Source organism: Sinocyclocheilus rhinocerous, unplaced genomic scaffold, assembly GCF_001515625.1.
Source record: "Sinocyclocheilus rhinocerous isolate Xijiao unplaced genomic scaffold, SAMN03320098_v1.1 scaffold11, whole genome shotgun sequence".
Classification (NCBI taxonomy): domain Eukaryota; kingdom Metazoa; phylum Chordata; class Actinopteri; order Cypriniformes; family Cyprinidae; genus Sinocyclocheilus; species Sinocyclocheilus rhinocerous.
The window spans coordinates 628,611-633,969 of record NW_015625587.1 but is presented as its reverse complement, the minus strand read 5'-3'; the positions used below and the strand labels follow the sequence as shown (position 1 = coordinate 633,969).

General features: G+C 34.9%; 1 long non-coding RNA gene across 1 annotated transcript in view; it reads right to left on the bottom strand.

Annotated features, from left to right (window-relative positions):
- LOC107756130 (uncharacterized) overlaps positions 1-5,359 on the bottom strand; it is an 11,661-nt gene that overhangs the window by 5,463 nt on the left and 839 nt on the right. The window contains exon 2 of the long non-coding RNA XR_001641785.1: positions 176-316. This is a non-coding gene — a long non-coding RNA (uncharacterized LOC107756130). The remainder of the gene's footprint in view (positions 1-175; positions 317-5,359) is intronic.

Sequence of the window (5,359 nt, the reverse complement as noted above, 5' to 3'; positions counted from 1 at the left end):
ATATATATATATATCTATATATATATAAATCAACATTATAATACATTTAATAAATACAATAATTTTACTAAATAGATCTATTATAATTATATATCTAATATTTTATTAAAATAATAAATATTAAATAAATATTCATTAAAAATCATAAATAAAATACAAAGTATAAAAGAATTACCTGTGAGGGATAGTTCTGCCAATTTAAGAGACAGGTCAGGCGGGACTCCAACAGGAGACCCCAGGATGTCAGGCAGTGCGTTGCGACGGCCAGAGCGGCCCGATGAGGCAAAATCCAACACCGGCTCCACCTCTGTCATCTCTAAAGAAAAGGCAGAGCTGACATGAGGCTTGCAATCAGTACAATGGTGAAAACTGATCATTGTTCAAATACAGCACATGCATTGTCTTCTCTGACCACTAGATGGAGGTGGCACCCCAGAAATTGTTTCTTGCCCGCAGGAGGAACAACATAATTATATAAGCAAACATTTTTATGCTTGACCCATCTCGATGGTTCCACTGTGGCCCGAGGCTTGTCTTTCACTAGAACAAACAGTCCACTCTAGAACGCAAATCCTTCCCAATTCACTCTCCATTCTCTCTCAGTCAGGAAGCAGTTGTCTTGGCAACCAGATGGATCACCTATATTGCATAGCAACAGGTAATCTCTTCTGACAAACAGTGCTGAGATGCACTTTTGCGCTGTTTTCTTTTGACACAGCTGTTGCGAGATACAAGTAAGCTGTTTTCCCATGCGAGGCCAGTCTCTGTATATGTACTCACATGCGTGTGTACGTGAACACTTGGGTGACTTGACTATATGCATGCATTCATATCCCTTTCTTAGCATGTGCTTGCCCAAACATATGTCTGTGCATAAATATAGCAAAATTCACATGGCAAGAGTGCATCTTCGGACCATCAGGACCAGCATCAATCTGCTGATTACATCAGGGACAATTCAACTGGTTTATAAGACTGGGGCCAGTTGCATAAACATAGCCACTATGTTAAGACTGTGTCTTAAGAACTAGTTTGACCAACTAACAGTTAGCCAAGGGGTAACCAGTCTTATTTTTCGGATTCAAGTTAGACCAAGCTACGTTTTTATGTAACCGACTTAAAAAAAAATTATGATTAGTCTTAAAGAAAAAAAATTAGATGACTAACTTTTAGTCTAAGCCTTTTATGCAACCAGCCACAGGTCTCACACTCAAAGCAACTTCCAAAAAACAGACTAATAAATCAGTGCTTATACAGTATAAATAAATCATTGACACCTAAGGCCATGGTGAACAGGAACTGAAAATTGAAAGTAGGTCTTTAATACTGAGATTTTCTTTGACACATTTTATCAAAGATAACATATCTTTATGACGGCAGACATAAAACGTCAGACTTTATTTGTTCTGATGGCATGGTTCAAGTGTTTATTGTAGTGTAAAGGCAGCATTATTTTTTTTATTTTTTTTAATGCATTTAGCAGACTCTTTTATCCAAAGTGACTTACAGTGCATTCAGGCTATACATTTTTTTACCAGTATGTGTGTTCCCTGGGAATCGAACCCACAACCTTTTGCGCTGCTAACACAATGCTCTACCACATGTAAGTTTTTATTTACTGAACCTTTACCCTCTGAGCATCGCAATTATCATTTATACAGTTTCTCAAAAGGACTAATTACATGCACATCATCCCTTAAATATCACATATCGTGATATTTTTGAGGAAAATCATGCTGTTTTATTACTTTCCTAAGCACCTTTTTGCCTGGTGGATGCTAAAACATCCATACAACATTGATAAACCACATAATAAATGTGGGCATCATTTTACAGCCTACTAATGCTATTAAAAATGGTTACTCAAGACTCTCTCAGCTGAGGATCTCAAAAACTCTTCTCAAAAATTATCTCAAAAATGTTTCTCTTCTCAAAAAAATTATCTTCCCAAAAATTACTTTTTGCCTGGTGGATGCTAAAACATCCATACAACATTGATAAACCACATAATAAATGTGGGCATCATTTTACAGCCTACTAATGCTATTAAAAATGGTTACTCAAGACTCTCTCAGCTGAGGATCTCAAAAACTTTTCTCTTCTCAAAAAAATTATCTTCCCAAAAATTTAAATGTGATGAAAATTTACTCAACCTCAGGCCATCCATCAAACAGTGTTTAAACAGCTCATAAAAGCAGCACAATAATTCACAAGTAATCCACACGACTCCAGTCCATTAATTAACATTCATCAGGCACTGTTTAAGAGAGTCAGTAAATTTTGGTTTAGGCCAGAAGTTAAATGACCTTAATGATGGATTTCACTTCACGAGACATTAATTGATGGACTGGAGTCATGTGGATTGTTTGTGGATTATTGTGATGTTTTTAATCAGCTGTTTGGACTCTCATTCTAGCGGCACCCATTCACTGCAGATGATCCACTGGTGAGCAAGTGATGTAATGCACAGTTTCTCCAAATCTGTTCAAATGAAAAAACAAACTCATATACATCTTGGATGGCCTCAGCAAATTTTCATTTTTGGGTGAATATTCCTTTAAACACTATTCACTGGTAAAAGCACAGCTAGGCTAAAGACAGCTTAAGACAGCATCAGTCCCTCTCTCATTCTGTTTGTCTATCTCCTGGTAGGCTGCCTGACTAGCTGTGGCTCTTATAGTTTTATAATCCACATTGTAAGAAGCTGGAGGATTATGGATGAGAGACAGCGCTGGAGTGGATCCACTGCAATCTCAGCTACACTCCTTATTTATAGTTAACTCCTTATTTTTAGTTAAACTTCTCATTTGTCCAGACTTGCTTAATCACAGATCTTCAACTAAACTAGATGTCATTGCCTCAAAGTTTAAGGTACAAAGAACAGTGTCTCTTAATTTCATCCAAAACCTCACCCAAGAATAAGTACGGTAGATAAGTACTAGTAGATAAGTAGATGGGAAAACGTGTAATCTTCTGCTTTCAGTAAGTGTGCCTGTATCACGCAACTGCAGGAAAGAAAGAATAAACAATGTTCACAGTCGCTGATTAACATTTTATGTACAAGTTGGAGAAATGCAAGAAAAGACAACAGAAAAGATGATGTTATATGAAACAAACAATTAAAATATTTTTATGTGTTTGAAAAAGATCTCCTATAATCACCAAAGCTGCTTTTATTGGATATTGTGAAATATTATTACACTTTACTTTTCTATTTTAATGTATTTTAAAATGTAATTTATTCGTGATGGCAAAGCTGAATTTTCTGCAGTCATTACTCCAGTCTTCAGTGTCATATAATATAATAACATTATTATAAATGTTATAAAACTTAATATTGTTAGTTACATTTATATTTCTTAATGTTGTTGTGGAAACCATGATACAATTTTTTTTAGGATTCTCTGATGAATAGAAAGTTCAAAAGAACAGCATTTATTTGAAATAGAAATCTTTTTGGTAATTTTGACCAATTTAATGTTGAAATTAAAGTTTTAATTTCTTACCACAAACTTCTGAATGTTAACTGTACTAAGTTAACCAAGTTATAAAACTGAAAATTATAGTGTATATCTTTAATCTTTAAAAGAAACACAATATTAAATGTTTTATTATTATTATTATTATTATTATTATATTGTACTGGAAAATGTGTTGCCAACAATAGCTTTTTTTAATATAAGATTCATTATAGAAATATTAAGTCCTGTGATGGATATTTTACTAATTTAACCTGTTTGTCCCTGACAACTTGGTTTTTGCATGAAGATGAATCTGTAAATAACTCTTGTAAGAAAATAATGGGTTCGTTTGAGCAGCTTGTGCAAAATTACACCATCTGTACCTGTTTGCTTTCTCACACAAATAGCCAAATAAAAGTCAAATGCAATCTGTGTTTGGGTACCAGAATCTAACCTGCTGTATGTTAAACATGGCGTAGATTGAATGCTCTTTTTTTGAGTGATGTTTTTGTTTTTCTATTAGACTCACATGATCAGTCACGCAACAGCTGGAAGCCCAAAGCAATGACCTTCACTCTGAAAACCTAATTCTGTTAGAGGAGACACGGTGCACCCAGATTACTGATATTACATTCTGTTGAAAGATCTCATTTTGTGATTGTTCTATATCCACAGAAAAGCAAAATATCATGCCAGATGTCCATCACGGTAAGTGTCCGTTCAACAAGAGTGTAAAGAAAGAGTGTTGCATAAGACGCAGAGGAAGTGACAGACTTTATATGACAGGCTATGTAAACAAATAGAGGTGGACTGCAGGGGTCACTTCACTTCTCCAAGCATTCAGACTGAACAACTTTGGCCACACTTTGGGCATGACCTCATACTGTCTCATACTGGACACTGCATTAGGGGAATCTTAGGACAACAACATGGGACGAGACTAAAGTCATCTTAAGAACTGTCGTCTGATCACTCTCAAGATGACGGATTCTTCTTTCGCTTCATTTCCCTGTGTCTAGATGAAAATAATGTAGAACATTTTAACTGAGTGTTTTGTTTTCTTTAAAATTCAGGCCTTCATTTTTGAAAAACTGAGCTTAACCCTGACAGAGTGAAGACCTGACTCCGAGCTAAACTGGAGCAGATGATGTCATCTTAATCCTATTAATCATGTTTTACCGTAAAAAAAAATATAGTGACAATGAGTGTGTCTGAAAGCTAAGGCAGCTGCCTCACTGCCCATGTACTTCTCAGGCAGTGTTTGTGTATGAAAGGTACTTCCTTCACTGGTTTCACACAGACTTCCAAGGCACCATAACATCATGTCTAATGATCTGGAACAAATTCATATAAGCTTTAGAAATAATTAGGCAAATTACATGCTAGAAATAGAATTATATGTTGAACAAAAATTAAACAATGGACATTTATGTATTAGTTTACTTCTTCAGCTGCTCCAATAAGATGCCACTTTTTTTACACACAGGATTGTGGAATAGTGTCAACAATGAAGAGTGCAAAGAGAGAAAAATATGATGAGATAAAAGCATCTTCGTAAAAAGTATGTTACACAAATATTACCTGCGAAGGCAGCATTTTTCAGCACTGACTGTATATTTAACAGTTTCTAACTGTATTTCATGTAAATTTAATACACAAACCTATTGAATCTGCAATCCATTTCTAATTATAAAAATGTGTGATGGCAAGTGGGACACAAGTTCAAAATGGGCCTCTCCGGTAACTGTATCCAACAATAAAAAAACAGAGCACAGTGTTAACCAGAAACACAAAACACTAGGTAACACGGAATAATAAAATATTAAGCTGGTAAATTTGGTAAATTAGATGTGTTTTTTTTTTTAGAATTCCTACTGTAATATATATATATATATATA